At 47.0% G+C, this 16,085-nt stretch overlaps 1 protein-coding gene across 3 annotated transcripts in view; it reads right to left on the minus strand.

Moving 5' to 3' along the window:
• The window catches only part of ZNF592 (zinc finger protein 592), a 60,118-nt gene extending 44,995 nt beyond the window's left edge, over positions 1-15,123 (minus strand). Inside the window, exon 1 of one of the 3 annotated variants that reach the window (XM_029236704.1) lies at positions 15,004-15,123. The gene's annotated coding sequence lies outside the window, so the exon portion shown is untranslated. Of the gene's footprint in view, positions 1-1,632; positions 4,200-15,003 lie in introns of those variants that run through there. The other 2 variants (XM_029236703.1, XM_029236700.1) reach the window with 2 other exon arrangements.
• Between the last annotated feature and the right edge of the window lie 962 nt (positions 15,124-16,085).

The raw sequence follows: 16,085 nt of genomic DNA on the forward strand, positions 1-16,085 counted from the left end.
ACACACACACACACACACACACACACACACACACACACACACACACATACTCTTCTCCTTCCTGTTCCTCTCTCTCCCCCTACTCCTTCCTCCATGCCCCTCTCCATTCCTCCGTCCCTTTCTCTCTTCCCCCCTCTTGTCTCCCTCACAGATGTTCTTCTTTATCCCCTTCTTCCTCTCTCTTCTCTCCTTCCCCTCTCAAAAGAGATCCGGGTGGGCTCTTTCACCATGACTGCTCAGACCCAAGTGCAGCCAGCCTCCTGCAGGAAAGCAGGGCGCCAGCCACGGGAGCTTTTCACCAACAACCCAGCATGGCAACGGACCCAACATCCAGGTATCTGCGATGTGTGCCCACTGCATATGTCCCTGGTGATCCAAGGGAATGACAGAAAATAATGTGTTCAAAGGACATCCCTATGTGCCCTTCCACCATCAGAAAAAATGGAATATTAAAAGTCCTTATCTTTTTAAGATATTATCTGTGAAATGTTCACAGATAAAATGATGTGATATCTGGGATCTGCCTCAAAATAACACAGGGCAGGAGGAAGAGAGCAGGGAGGGCATGTATAAATGAGACAAGATTGGCCATGAAATGGTAACTGTTGGATCTGCATGAGGAGTACATGGGAGTTTATCATATTATTTTCTCTACATATGCACATTCCAGCACACTAGGAACCAGACTCTTGGATAGTGGACTCTATGGGTGCAACTAGCTAACCACCAAGATCACACCCATTAGGATGGCTATTATCAAACATAACAGAAAATAGCCAAGTGTTGGTGAGAATGTGGTGGAGAAACTGGAATCCTTGTGAATCGCTGGTGGGAATGTACTGTAGCCACTATGGAAAACAGCATGGCGGTTCCTAAGAAAAATTACACATAGTGGATATAACACTTCCACTTCTAGGTATATACCCAAAAGAATTGAAAGGGGTCTCAAAGAGGTATTTGTACATCTATGTTCATAGCAACATTATTCACAATATCCAAAAGGTGAAAACAACCCAAGTATTCATCAATGGATGAATGGGTAAACAAAATGTGACATAAATATAAAAGGGAATATTATTCAGCCTTTAAAAAAGGAATGAAGTTCTGATACATGCTAAAACATAGATGAACCTTAAAGGCATTATGCTAAATGAAATAAGCCATACACAAAAAGGACAAATATCGTCTGATTCCACTGATATGAGGTACCTAGAGCAGTCAATTTCATAGAGACAAAAAGTAGAACAGTGGTTACCAGGGGATAAAGGGGAGAGAGGAAAAGGGGTTGTTATATAATGGGTGAAGAGTTTCAGTTTGGGATGATGAAAAGGTTCTAGAGATGGACGGTGGTGATGGTTATGTGAATGTCCTTAATGCCACTGAACAGTACATTTGAAAATAGTTAAAATGGTGTAAATCAACTATACTTCAATAAAAATAATAACAAAAACACTAATAAAAAATTCTTGGATACCCTTAAAGTATGGTTAAAATGGTCAATTTTCTTATGTATGCTTTACCACAATTTTTAAAAATAATGATAACTACCAAGGAACATTGAAAAAAAAAAAACCACTCGTGTCCAAACTCTCAGCTCTTCAAGGCCAGCTCAGGTCAGCCTAGACATCATACCTCAGTGAGGTTCTCAAAACAAGGGTGTGGTGAGTATTGCTGGGAGTGTACAGCTGTGGAGAAAGGAATAACTTCTACCTATAGGCACATGGTCTAGTTTCCAAACACCACCTAAGGAAAGAAGAAAAATAAAATGTTTTTTAATAGGTCTGAAGGCAAATGTAATTAAAGTAAGTTAATAATAATAACAATAAAGTGTAGGTCAGACCCTGAGAAGAATCTCCAAACCTAATTCAAAGCGGGCCTCAAATGTAGTCAAAGATAGTACTATCCCCAGTCCCAGATCTTCTCCCTTTCGCCTAGCATAGTGTGCTGGTTCAGAGCCCAGACTTTACGTGGGTTCAAATCCCAGTTCTACTACTTGCTAGCCATGTGACCTTGGCCAGGTTCCTTCACCTCTGTGTCTCAGTTTCCCCGTAAGCAAAATGGGGGTTATAGGGGTTAAATGAGTTAATATTTGTAAAGCTCTTACAACACTGCCTTAAACATAGCAAATACACATGTTTGTTAAGTATTCTGCCACCAACCTCAGTGGCCAGCAAGCTTTACCTCATAATTTTTCAGAGTGCCCCTGCAGACCACTGAATCCCTAGACGTCAGGCTGATTGGATGCATGCACAGGGGACAGAGACAGGGCAAGTGAAGGTCGTTTACCCCTCCTCACAGCTCATCCTCCAGTGCTCAGGAGGGCTGAAGAAGCAGAGGATCAAGGAGTGAGCAAGGGAACCAAGGGGCAGGTAGGCTGGGGGAAAGTCACAGGTGGGGGAGAGGCAGGGAAGGGACAAGCGCCAAGCAGGGGATGAGAATAAGAGAAGACATGGGGAAAGCTGGCAGACCCTTTTCTTTTTTAATCTAAGTGGTCCTCAATTGTAACTGGACATCAGAATCACCTTGGGAACTTTGGAAACTACTAATGCTTGGCCACAACCTCCCAAGATTCCAATTTTATAGGCCCGTGTGGAGAAACTAGTTAACAGTCCATCAGGTGCATGTACCCACAAATGACAGAATAAAGAGTCTCTTTTCTAATTCCGCTCACTCTCACTGTAATTCTGCGTTCCCTCGCTTGACTTCATTTGTCTTAACTTTGACAGACCAGCATTTATTTGGATTCTAAATAGAGATATAGACAATATTAATGGAAAAACTTACAAGGGAATGGAAGGAAACTCATTATTCCAATTCTATAGAAGGGAAATACAGAAAACTTTTTTTCCTTTTCTTATTTGGATCTTCACATTTCAAAACATAAACTAACAAGCAGACACTGTGCTGTCCATATGAGGATAAAGTCAGAAACCAGGGGATGGGGTAGGGAGTGTCTCAGATCTGATGTCCAAAATAAGTTAGTTCTGAGGTGCTCCAATGAGTGTGCCTGATTATTTATTCCAGGGTAACCTCAGTTCCTGCAGACACTGGATTCTTTAGGGTTATTCAGACCATCTCTGGTGCCCAATAACACAGTTTGGCTGCAGAGAGGGGCTGGCAAACCTGAGAATCAGGCTCCATTGGCCCAGGCTGGCTGCTTCTCTCAGGCCACCCTACCACATACACACACGTGGATTTATAGGAACTTTACAGTTTATATAACACTATTGCCACTTCACAGGGAACTCGCCAGAACCAAGACTAATACTGAGGCTCCTGCTTGCCTCCAACAACCAGACTGCCCTTCCACTCAGGAATTCTGAACCAGGAGGTCTGACTTCACATTTCAGTTTCCCAACATCATTTCAGTTTCCCAACATCCTCATCTTCCCAAGGTGCTACTGTATATGGCACACATTTTCCTTCAACTGGTATTGAGACATTCACTACAGCCCTTGCCACAATTATGACACACCTTAGGGTGTTGTAAGACTGAGATTAGAAAACAATGTACTAGAACACTGTTCTAGATTAGAGGTTCTTCCAACACCAGAAAGATTAAAAGCCCAAGAGATTCTAGGAAACCGTTAAATTTAAGCTGCTAACTCTACAAGCAAGGAAATGAAGGCCCAGAGAGGTGAGGTAATCAAATGAGATAAAGTACATAAACTGAAGAGTTTTTATTACTGTGAAAGATTCCTGTTATTCCTGGCAACATGACTGGCCCTGCCTTAGCTTCCCAGAGGGCCTGAAGTCTCCTACTCACAGTTACCCATTCAAATCTCTCCATCAAACACCCAGTATAAGGCTTATTAACCTGCAGACTAGTGATTCTAGCCCTGGAAGCACATTAGAAACACCTGGGGAGCAGTGCTAATACCTAACCCCACCTCAGGCCAATTAAATCAGAATCTTTAGGGGTGGGGCTGAGCATTTTTTAGAAAACAACCTAGAGGACTGATGTTGTCTGGGGCTGGGAACCACGGTCTTTAGACCAAAGTATAGTCCAGGGACCACTGGCCTCAAAAATCACCCCCAAATCTTGTTAATGATGCAGACTTCTAAGTCCACCTGCAGACTGACTCAATAGAAATAAAGTGGGTCTCGGGACTTCCCTGGTGGCGCAGTGGTTAAGAATCCGCCTGCCAATGCAGGGGACACAGATTTGAGCCCTGGGTCCGGGAAAAGCCCGTATGCCGCAGAGCAACTAAGCCCGAAAGCCACAACTACTGAGCCCTCGTGCCACAACTACTGAAGCCCGCGTGCCTAGAGGCCGTGCTCTGCAACAAGAGAAGCCACGGCAATGAGAAGCACACATGCCGCAACGAAGAGTAGCCCCTGCTCGCCGCAACTAGAGAAAGCTCATGCGCAGCAACGAAGACCCAACGCAGCAAAAATAAATAAACTTAATAAATTTTAAAAAAAAGAAGAAAGAAAGTGGGTCTCAGGAATCTGAAGCTGTGACAGTCACCCAGTGGTTAGAGAGTAACAGCACTGGCACTGAGTGAGTCTCAGAAGTCACACCTGTGCTCCAGCTGACCCTGGAGTCCTGGATGGCCCCAGTAGCTGGCCTGGGAAAGGTTCCCAGATAATTCAGACTCTGGTGCCCACTCTAAGCTAAGAGCCCCTGCAGAAGCCCCACTGCTTCAATCACCAGCAGCTGTGGCAAACCTTTCAAAAAGAGAGCTGGAGTCCATCGTGGTTCTACACAGCCACCTGGGGCTTCCCATCTCACTCAGAGCTTCGGTTCAGGCCCCCGCTAGGATTTACAAGCCCAGTGGGACCACCCTGGCCTCCTCTCCTATACCTTCCTCCTCCTCACTCCAGTTTTTCTCTCCACCCTGACTGCTCTTCCCTCAGATAAATGCATGGCTCCCTCTCTTACTCCTTCAGAACTCTGTTCAAACGTCCATTATCAGTGAGGCTTCCTTACTTAAAGCAGAAAATCTGCCTCCCCACCAAACCTCTCTATCTTCCATCCCAGCTTTGCTGTTTTTCTCTGTAATACTTTTCACCATCTCTCATACTTTATGTTTTACTTGTTCATTATCTATAAGACCTCCCACACTGGATTACAAGCTCCATGAAAGCAAGATGTTTGTTTATTTTGTTCCCAGTGCCTATAGTGCCTGGCACAGAGCAGGCACTGAAATATTTATTCTAGGAATTAATGCATCAGGAACACCAATCTCAAAACATAACTTGTACCAAAAGATCATAAAGAAGCTGATTATACCAAAATCACTTCTCCACTGATCTCATCTTGGCAGAAGCCTTTTTAAAAACAGGCTAGAGGCCTAATGAAACAGAAACCATTTAGAAGTAAGTACTTCCCGTCAATTAATCCAATCCAAATGGGTTTGTGAGTCAAAGACAATTTGTTCCGAGGAATAGATAAAACTATGGAGACAGAAAATGGAGCTGAAAGAAGGTAATCGAACAAACGGATTTCAGATACTGTCCTGGTATATGTGTAGGTTCAGAAGAAAACCTGAGAGCACTTACAGCTACTCTCGGACAGCAAAGTTTCCAGCGGACCAGAAAGGACAGGCTCCCATCCAGGGTTACAGTCGGTGAGATGCAGGCCCAGTGCAGGATATGACGGCCCATTTCCCACCAGATCCATTAACCTAATGAACCTGGAGAGGACCCTTCCTCTTTCCCTTGTGCCTGCTTTCCCCACCTGCTTCCAAAACTCATTTGAAACCATGGACAGTACTTTAAGCTCTACCAAGTCGGGAGCACTAGAAGCTTTTATCAAGGCCACACAGCAGCTGGGGAGAATTCTGCCATTATTAAGTCTCACAGATGTCATCTGTTCTGCTCCATGTCTCCATCCTTGTCCTTGTTACCGCTTTCCTCGCCACCTCTGGTCTCTTCCCACAGTCATCCTATGTGTCTAAGACCAATCTTCCCCATCACCATTTTCACGGGTCATTCACTCTGCTCAAAAACTTACAATAATTTCCTATAGCCAATCACATCAGCTCCAACCCTCGGGCCAGACTTTTGAGAACCTCTGTCCTCTAGGCCTAGACTTTAAATTTCAGGAGCTGCTTCTTCACCCGCCTCAAAGCACCAAATCACTGCCATCACCTTCAACAGCACCAGTAAGAGATGAGACCCTAGAGCCTGGAACAGACTGGACCACATCTCCAACCTCCATTCCTGCCCAAAGCATCCTCACTCTCCACACCATCCATACCCATCCCCCCACAACAGCTTCTAGCCACACTGTCCTTTCCCACTCGACTTCCACAACACACACACACACACACACACACACACTACACACATACATGCATGCTCATTCATTCAACTGATAATATGAATCGAGCACCTCCTAGGTGCCAGGCCTTATCCTAGTCACTATGGATACCACAGTGAATAGAACAGACTAAGTCCCTCCCCATGCAGTGCTGACATTCCACTAGGAGACAAATGGACACAAACAAGCAAATTCATGATATGTCAGGTAGTCATATAGCCTTTCTCAATAGGAGTTCAGTAGGAAATCATAAAATGGAACGACTACATTCTCAATTCTGAAGCAAGTGAGAGTGCAAGCCCCGTGAATACAGGGGAGAAGAGGTTTTACGCAGAGGGAAGAGCAAGTAGAAAAGCCCTGAAACAGGGAAATGCTTCATGCATTCAAGGAACCCAAACCAGAGCAGAGGCAGTCACAGGAGATGCGGGTGGGAAGCAAATAATGGAGGGCCACTGTGAGGACTGACTTTCACTCTTAGATTGAAGGCTATAGGAGGACCTGGGGTAAAGGAGCGACATGCTCTGACTTTCACTGTAAAAGGATTACTCCTCTCTGCCGTCTATCATCAGGTAGTAAAATTATGAGGGACTTATTTTCTTCTTGAATGTTCCAAAATTTTCTAAACTGAATATATATTTTTCTTTTTTCTTTTTTTTTTTTTTTAAGGCTGCAGCACACGGCTTATGGGATCTTAGGTCCCCGACCAGGGATCGAACCTGGGCCCCGGCAGTGGAAGCTTCGAGTCCTAACCACTGGACTGCCAGGGAATGCCCCAATTTTCTTTTAATTTTTATTGGAATATAGTTGATTTACAATGTTGCATTAGTTTCAGGTGTACAGCAAAGTGAATGAGTTATACATATACGTATATCCATTCTTCTTTACATTCTTTTCCCATATAGGCCATTACAGAGTACTGAGTAGAGTTCTCTGTGCTATACAGTAGGTCCTTATTAGTTATCTATTTTATATATAATAGTGTGTATATGTCAATCTCAGTCTCCCAGTTTATCCCTCCTCCCCCACTCCCTTACCCCTGGTAGCCATACCATATTTTTTAAATGAAGGAAAAACAATCTTCCTAATCCTTTAAGACTGAGCCCAAATTCCACCTCCACTCAAAGCCCCCTGTACCAGTGCTAGGCCATGCTGTACCCTAGACCCTGGCCATCAGGACCACTGGGGTGGCCCCAGTGTTAGCAGTACCGGCCTACAGCAACTAATTTTCATGAAAGTTTCTTCTGCTCCCCTCACTTCTCTCCTGTCATGCAGGAACATGTCCCTTCGGACACTCTTGCCCCAAGTGCCTGCCTGGGTCCCACTCTTTCTCTCCATTAACTTAATTAATTCCTGGTAATTACAGTTTAGTGATGAACTGCTAAAAGACTGACCTCTCAAGGGGTGTAAATATTTTTTTTATTCTTTATACAGTTTTTTAAATTCTTTACACAGTTTTTGAAAATAAATTTTATTGACTGATTGATTGATTGCTGCACTGGGTCTTCGTTGCTGCGCGCGGGCTTTCTCTAGTTGAGGCAAGCAGGGGCCTGCTCTTCGTTGCGGTGCGCCGGCTTCTCATTGCGGTGGCTTCTCTTGTTGCAGAGCACAGGCTCTAGGCACACGGCCTTCAGTAGTTGTGGCACTCGGGATCAGTATTTGTGGCTCGTGGGCTCTAGAGCGCAGGCTCAGTAGTTGTGGTGCACAGACTTAGTTGCTCCACAGGATGTGGGATCTTCCCGGGCCAGGGCTCGAACCCGTGTCCCCTGCATTGGCAGGTGGATTCTTAACCACTGCGCCACCAAGGAAGTTCCAGGTGTAAATATTTTAAATGGGGACACTAAGTGGAAATGTAAACGTCTTAAGACTCAGAGGAATGCAGCTATAATGTTGGAACGACAGGCACTGGGGTGCCTAGTTTGTGGGTAGGTGGCTACCTTCACCTAAAGGGTACAGGTGCTTAGAAAATCAATGTCAAAGGGAGACAAGTGAAGTAATGAAAGATGAGATTATGTCATTGCCACCACCTCTCTCCTCCCAAATGGCCATTCAATCCATTTTGGGTACCAGAGAATGTTCCCCAGAGGTAACCCCAGCCATCTCAGAGGGGTGACTTGTGTGAAAGTAACTACCACCGTCAGAAAGAAAAGCCCCCTTAAGACACTTCTGGCCTGGAAGCAAATTGTTCTCCAATTGCTTTCAGTGGGGGAACTCCTTGAGGGCAAAGTTCATCTCACATGATTCTTTTATGCTCCACAGAGCATCCAGCTCTGTGTTGGGCCCAGGGTGGGCCTTTCATAAACAACTGTAGATAATTGATCATTGATGGCCCAGTTGTAAAAAGGCTCCAAAGGACTTTTTTTTCAAAGGATTTTAAATACACATAAGCATTCTAACTAAGAACAACAGTAGTATTAATCACACACCTAATATTTTTAAGGGCCTGAAGGTTTATAGCCTTAATGAAGTCTCAGACAGTGAAGCAGTTTTTACAACCTCAGCCAGTTCAGTTCAGGTCTGGAGAGTCTGTCTAACAAGGCAAAGGGAGAGAGCAGCCCTTGTCCACACACACCCGAGCCTCGGCTGGGCCAAGTCCCAGAAGAATCTGAACAGCTGCTTGCTGCCCACCCCTGGACTCCCTTCTCCTCCAAAAATGCCAAAGCTCTGCCTCAGAGGTGTTTTCGGGCCCTGGAATAGCCTTGAGAGGCTTGCAGGTACAATGGTCACCTTGAAGGTCACCTACCTTCAAGACCTCTCTCTCAGATCTCACTCTGCCCTTGGCTTGCTAAAGAACAACTTTAACTTCAGAACTGAATTGGCAGACAGGAGTAGAATGCCGTGAACTGCAGCAAACCAGGGGAATAAAAGTGGAGCCAGAATCCACTCCACTGGCTCACATTCAGCTCCAGCTTGCTAAGGGCAGTGTGGGTAAACGTTCCTATGCCCAATGACTGGGTGGATATAAGGATGAAGTAGCTCCCTGCCTCACTCCCAGGATGGGCTGAACCTCCAGTAGGAGGGAAATTCCAGGAATGTATGTGAGGTTCATACATAGGAACCCCTCTCTTTACCATCCCCCATGTCAATGTGTAGGAGACTAAGAGCGCTGTGGTCCATGGGAGAGGACCCAGGGCCATGCCCAAAAGAAGTGACTTCTTTAGAAGCATGCCCCCAAAAAACACCCAACAAATGAAGCTAGAAGCCAATTCATTCTGCTCATCAGCTCCTCCCAGATGGGTGCAGCTGTGGCTCCCTGAATTCAGGAACTATCCCGATCAAAGTTTCTAGCCTAAGTCACCTGCTAGGGAGAGCTGTCTTTACTGCACATCTACCAAAGGCAAGCCTCCTTGCCTACCAAGGAGGGATAGCCAGTTCCAACATCATACCTCTTCTAGAGGGACATTATGTCTGGGCAGTTTGAGTTTTTGCTTTAGGGCATTCAATGTTTGTCTCTAAAATTAAAAACAGATTAACCCATTGTTTTTGTAATGATGACATATAAGCTTATAGAAAATTCAAATGACAGGCAAAAATATAAAGAAAAAAGTAAAAACCACTCTAATCCCACCACTCAGAGGTAAGATCTGACATAAACTCTGTTCTGCAGAAGAAGTGAACCTATTCTGAGTTAAACCTAGGGTGTTGCTCTTGCTTTTCTGGAAAAGTCTATGGATTTAGTTTTCAGAAGACCCTTAATGCCACCCCTGAACTACTCGAAAAAATTTCAGGGGTCTCCAATATTTCTGGAGCTCACAAATGGACATTAACAAAGTCATAAAGACTCCCTGCCCCACACACATACTGACTTGAGGCCAGGAGTTCATCTGTTCAGCAGACATACCCCTTTTTTTCACTCAACATAGCATAAGTCTTTCTACAATCAATCACATAAACAGACATCATCATACTTTTTATCTCCTGGAGCATGTAAATGAGAGGAAGGGGGACACCATTACCTCTGGATACAATACCTTTAGAATCTGAAATGGAGTATGTGGGTAAATGTGACTTTACCCAAAGTCACACAGCAAACAGAGGACACCTATTCTCTGCTGATGGATTTGAGGAATGACTCTGTGGTGACACCAAACTCAAAAGGCGTTCATTAACTTTTCTTTCAGTCATAAAAAGGATCCAATGTGCCATTTCAACACATACATAAACACTTCCCACTGTCAAATAAAAATGAATGGTTGGTTGAAGTAGCACTTTTATCCCTAAAAACATTTCCCCAAATTAATAAGCTAGTGGATATCCCATCCTACACTCCTAAAGCATGAAGGGGGAGAACAATGGACCAGATGCCCACAAATGGAAACATACACAGACTGTGGGTACATGCAACTACTCCACCTCACAGGCATCAACACTAGGAACTCTCTCCTATTCAGGATGCTCCTATTTTTGTAGGAAAAGAAAAAGTTAAAACCAACGTATATAAAGACAGCGCTGGAGATAAACATCTAATAAAAACACTAAATATTAAAACAGTAGCTCTAGGGTATAAGATTTATCAGTTTTATTTCATTTGTATACCTATCTGAATTGCCTACATTTTCTACATGAATGCTCTTTAGAGTTTTAAAAGAAAAATAATTAATCCATAATCTAGGTTGGTCTATTTGGATTTTATTTTTTGCTGTAGAAAAATAGATTCAAAACTCTAGAGGGTCCACAACTCTTCTCAGTTTTGTGGAAGCAGAAGGAAGTGTTAAGACGAAGCTCAAACCTCATGAAGATTGCAATCCAACAGGAAAGCTCACCATGACCACGCTGAATAGAGGGCAAGAATTATTACCTTCTTTTCTGTCTCCAATGTGTAGGGAAGATGAAAATCCTAAATCAATCTCTCCTTCAAGTGCAACCAAAAGAAACCACCCCTGCCCCACCTCTTCCAAGAGTTCACAGACCTCTACTCTCCGAACAATTTCCAGTGCATCTGTCCACAACCACCCCTTGGCCACAAAATTACCCACACCACTTGGTATCTGCATACCTTTTCCAATACTTTATCTCTAAAAAAGTTATTCCTCCTTTTCCTTAAGTCTCACAAACACAGGATCCCACCCAAACAGTACAGAATCATTCATTCTATCAATTAAATAATCATTGTTAACTATACTGTATAGAGCTTGAGGAAAGATTATGTTAACAAAAAGGGTTAGTTTTCATGGAGCCTGAGAAAAACAAACGGGAATTGAGGAGCAAGAGTTTGTTAGTCTGTCCCAGCCCTGGCCAGAAGTCAGGGAGTGGGGGTGGGGAGGGCCATGGCCAGAGGAGAGAAACATCTGTCATTCTGCAGTTTCATTTCTCAAGGCTAGTTAATACCCTGAGTTTATGCATCAGTCTCTTCCAAGTTTGGTTAATCAGCCTCCCTGGATCCAATCAGCTCTGCGTGCCCTACAAACTGAATTTCAGGTTTATGAAACTGAGAACAAGATCCTGAAGCACAGAGATCCCACCAAACTAAAGTCACCTCCCAGGATGACATCTGTCTCCACTCTCTAACAGCAACACCCATCACGTGATATGTATTTGATGCACCCAATAGTCTCTGATATGTCCCTGTGACTTACAGAATTAAATCCAATCTTGGCCTGCCTTTCACAAGCCCAAATCAGCTTCCCAGCCTCATCCCTGGACAAGCCAAGTCTCTCATGGCTCCATGCTTTCACACATGACTCTCTCTTCATAGACTGCCCTTTGCCCAGTCTTGCTTGCCTGCAAAACTTCTGTTCTTCCTCTAAAGCCCAGTTCAGAAGTCACCTCGCCCTAAAGCCTTCCCTACTTCCCCAGGCATTTAGTTCTTACTGCCCCCAACTGTAGTTCTCTAACTACAAAGGCTTTAGAGAATTTGTTAAATACATTGTAGCTCATTCTTTTAATTATCTGACCTCCCCTGGATACCCTGAGCTTCTTGAGGCAAGGAACTCACATTGTATCCATAAGCCCTAGCACAGTGTCAAGACTGAAATAAGAGATCAACCTTGAAGGACTGATCACATGGAACATTGGCATTAAGTTATTTAGAGGGAAAGAGTCTCACAATATTCAAGAATTAAATTGTCTATATACTTAATCTCATCCAAAATGACAATAGGGCACGGAGGCAGTATGGGTGTTTTAAAATTTTAAGTAATAACAGCAGCTAACATTTGTACTAAGTTAATTTGATCAGCACAACAACCCTAGGAGGTAGATACATTTTTCTGCATTTAAGCTGAGAAAAGCTTGAGGCTTTTCCAAACAGGAAACTGAGGCACGAGAGGGTTTAAATAACTCAAAATCATTCAGTTAGTAAGTGGCAAAAGCAAGGCACAAACTCAGTAGTCTGGCTCCAGAGCCAGTGCGCTCTGGAATCAGGAAGATCTAGGTTTTAATACAGATTATGTTACAAATATGACTTTGGATAAGTCATCTAACTCCTCCGAGCTTGTATATGTAAAGGGGGCAGGACAACCCCTTTCTCTTAGAGTGCAGGGAGGATTAAGTTAAATATGATAATGTTTGCAAAAGTCTCTAAAATGGATTCTCCCACCTAACAGGCATTCCATAAATGTTCATTTATTTTCCTTTCCCTTCATAAAAGCTGGGCAAAATAGTCTCTCTGAGGAAAAGGATCCTCCCCCGGACTGCGTGAGGCTTTTCGAAGCAGATCAAGTAGTGTGGCCACTCAACACAGAAAGCCTTGCCTTACCTGTTTATCTCTGTCCATACCAGAGTCCTTTCAAAATGTAAATATCATAATGTCACTCACTTAAAACCTTTCAAAGGTTCCTAATTACACCGGGGATACAATCCAAACTAAGGAGGGAAGGCATTCAGTCCCCAAGGTCCCCAGTGATCTGACACACCTCGCTATAAACTTATCTCCCCTCTCCTTTTCCCCCTCCAGCCATACAGGCCTCTTTCACTTCCTCCAACTTGCCAAGCTCTCTGCTGCTCCACACATGGTTAACTCTTCACCCTCCTTCAGGTCTCAGCCTAAATGTCACTTCCTCAAGGGAAGACTTCCCTGAGCCCCCAACCCAAATCAAGGCCCATATCTCTTACCACTCTCTTCACCTTTCTTTCCTTGTATTCATCACAGTCTGAAATGATTAGTTTACTACTTCCTTCAAAGTTTTATTCAAAAGACACCTTCTCAGAAGGCCTTTCCAGACCACTCAAATATAAATTCAGTCCCTACCCAATAACTCATATCCTCCTTCCCTATCTTCTTTTTCTCATTAGCACTTATTAACAGACTATATTTTTATTATATATTTTATTGTCTGGCCCCTTAGAATGAAAGCTCCACAAGGGCAGTTATTTTTGCTTGCTTTCTTCACAACATCTAACAATGGCTGGCACATATTGGTTGACAAATATCTGTTGTTGAATGAAATTTCAAGATTATTTATTATCGGGCCTTCTCACTGGTCTATGAGCTCAAGCTAAAACACGTCTTTCTGGTTTCCCACTGTACTCCCAACACCTAGTCCAGTGCCTAGAACATAATAAGTGCTCAGTAAAATTTTACTAAATGAATCAAAGCCATGACCAGTGGAAAAATTGGAAAATGGTCAAAATATGTGTTAGCACCTTGCTTCCTCTTCTCTTTCACTGTATAATATACCTGTGAGTTTGAGGAAACAGACCCCTGAAATCCCACCAAGCACCTGCCAGGCATCTATCTGTCCACATCCTGTATCCTCAGCCACACTGTACACACCAACAGAGGCACTGTACAGGCCCTCCAGAACACAGAGCTGAAGGCAAGTGAGCCAACCCTAAGCCAAATACCATCTTACCCCAAGTCCCATTCTCTGACTGCCAGTCCTATTCTAGGCTAGTCCTGGGTGCCAGACATGCTGCCCTGGGTGGGCCCGTGGATTTATTCCAATCTAGGATTTTTAATGCCACCTCTGGCCTACTCAAAAAAGAAAACAAAAAGTTAAAAATCCCTGAGCAGCTCGAATAATCCTGGGGTTCTCAGAAGCAGACATACCTAAGGTCGTACGGACCCCTCCCCCTCACATGCGCTGATCCAAGGCCAGGAGGCCATCTGTCCAGCAGACGCTCCCCGTCCTCCCTCGGGTCACATTGAGCCTTTCCCCTCCGGGTTGGCAGGAAGAGCCCCTGTAGAAAGACAATCTCCACCCTGATCAACAGGCCTGGTCACCCCCTGGGCCCCCAACTCTGGAGCAGGAATACCCGTCTGCTCCCGAAAAAACCTCCCCCAGGGTCAGAACTTGGGCGGAGGTGGGGGGAAGGACTGAGGGGCGCCAAAAAAGGTCGATCCCCCAAGTGTCTGTCCCGTGACGACACCAGCTCTTCGGCGACCGGGACAGTCCAGCTGACAGGGCGCCCCAGCGGGGGAAAGCGGCACCGTTATCCATGCCTGGGCGGGGGGCCGCGGGCCGACGCCGAGGGCGGCCGCCCGTCCCGCGCCGGGAGGACAGCAGCGTGCCCGCCCGGCGGGGTAGCGGCGGCTCGGGGTGGCGGAAGGGGCAGGCTGCCCGTCCGCCGGGGGCGGGGTGGGGTGGCGGCCGGGGCCCGCCAGGCGGCGGTCAGGGGAAGTGGCTGCCGCCTCAGGCGGCGAGCAGGGTCCGCCTGGCTGCAGGGCCGGGCCGCGGTGCGGGCGCGGGATCGGCCTCGGCCCTGGCTCCGCTCAGCCCCCAGCTCGGGCTGGAGCGGCCTCGGCGGCGGCCCCGGCCCACAAGCCCCGCCCGGCCCGGCCCGCGGGGGGCGCTTACCTGGCGGCGGCGGCGGCTGCAGGCCCCAGGCTCGGCCGCGCGCGTCCCCAGCGCCGGCTGCGGGAGCCACAACATGGCGACGGCGGTGGCGGGCGGGGCTGCGGCTCCAGGGGCGGAGCGGGGGCGGGAGCCGGCCTGGCGGCGGGACCTGGCTGGGGCCGCGGGCGGGGGTTGGGTGGGGGGGGCAAGCGGAAGGCGGCTCGGACCTGGGCACCCGCCCAGGGCGGTGCGGCTGAGGGGCTGCCCCGGACTGGGCCCGGCTTCTCGCCTCTCGCCTACCGTCTACCGCCTCCCGCCCCAGGCGGGCTGCGCGGCACCGACCCGGCGGTGGCGACAGCGACGGGCTGGGCGGGGCGGGGGCGGTGCCGGGCAGAGCTGGACCCTAGACCTCGCAGACCCAGACCCTGCCCCCGCCCTCGCCTGACCCGTCTGCCCCGCCGAGCGCCCGGCGCGATTCCAGCCCGGCGGCCGCTCCCTGCGACCTGGGCCTCTCGTTCTCTGACCGGCCTCCAGGGCAGGGGCCTTCGGTCAGGGCCGAGGTCCCCCACTAGAGGGCCACGATCTGCCTACGCGGCTGTCTCGCCCCAGCGGACAGCGAGCGCCTCTGGAGCCGGCACGGCGTCCTCTTCCCTCAGATCTGGCACCTAGTGGGGCCTAGTAGGCTGTTAAGTGAAAGGTAGCAGAGGTGGCGTGGGCCTGGCACTTAGTAGGTGCGCCCTAAATGTTCGGTCATCGCTGGATCTAGGGACTTGCAAGCAGGCCTGGAGGTGCGGGGCGCTCTGACATGTTGTCTCTGGGGTGACCGTGAGACCCGCGGCGAACAGAGTTGGAGGCCTGGCAACGGGTGCCTCCCAGGGGTAGACTGCAACATCTCTGAGTTACAGGGGAAGCTATGACTGCGAGGTGAGAACTTGGAGAGACGGGCAGATGGCCAGGGCAGGACCTTCCAAGAACCTAGAGTACCTGGAAACTGGTGGCGTTAAGGTGGCAACTAGGTTGCGGGTGTGAGAGCACGGAGATGAGGCCCTGCTGTCTGGCAGTGAGCACCCACTGCTAACCACGGAGAAATGCCCTCTGAAGAA

This window comes from Monodon monoceros, unplaced genomic scaffold (genome assembly GCF_005190385.1).
Source record: "Monodon monoceros isolate NGI ecotype Baffin Bay Population unplaced genomic scaffold, NGI_Narwhal_1 Super_Scaffold_21, whole genome shotgun sequence".
Taxonomy (NCBI): Eukaryota; Metazoa; Chordata; class Mammalia; order Artiodactyla; family Monodontidae; genus Monodon; species Monodon monoceros.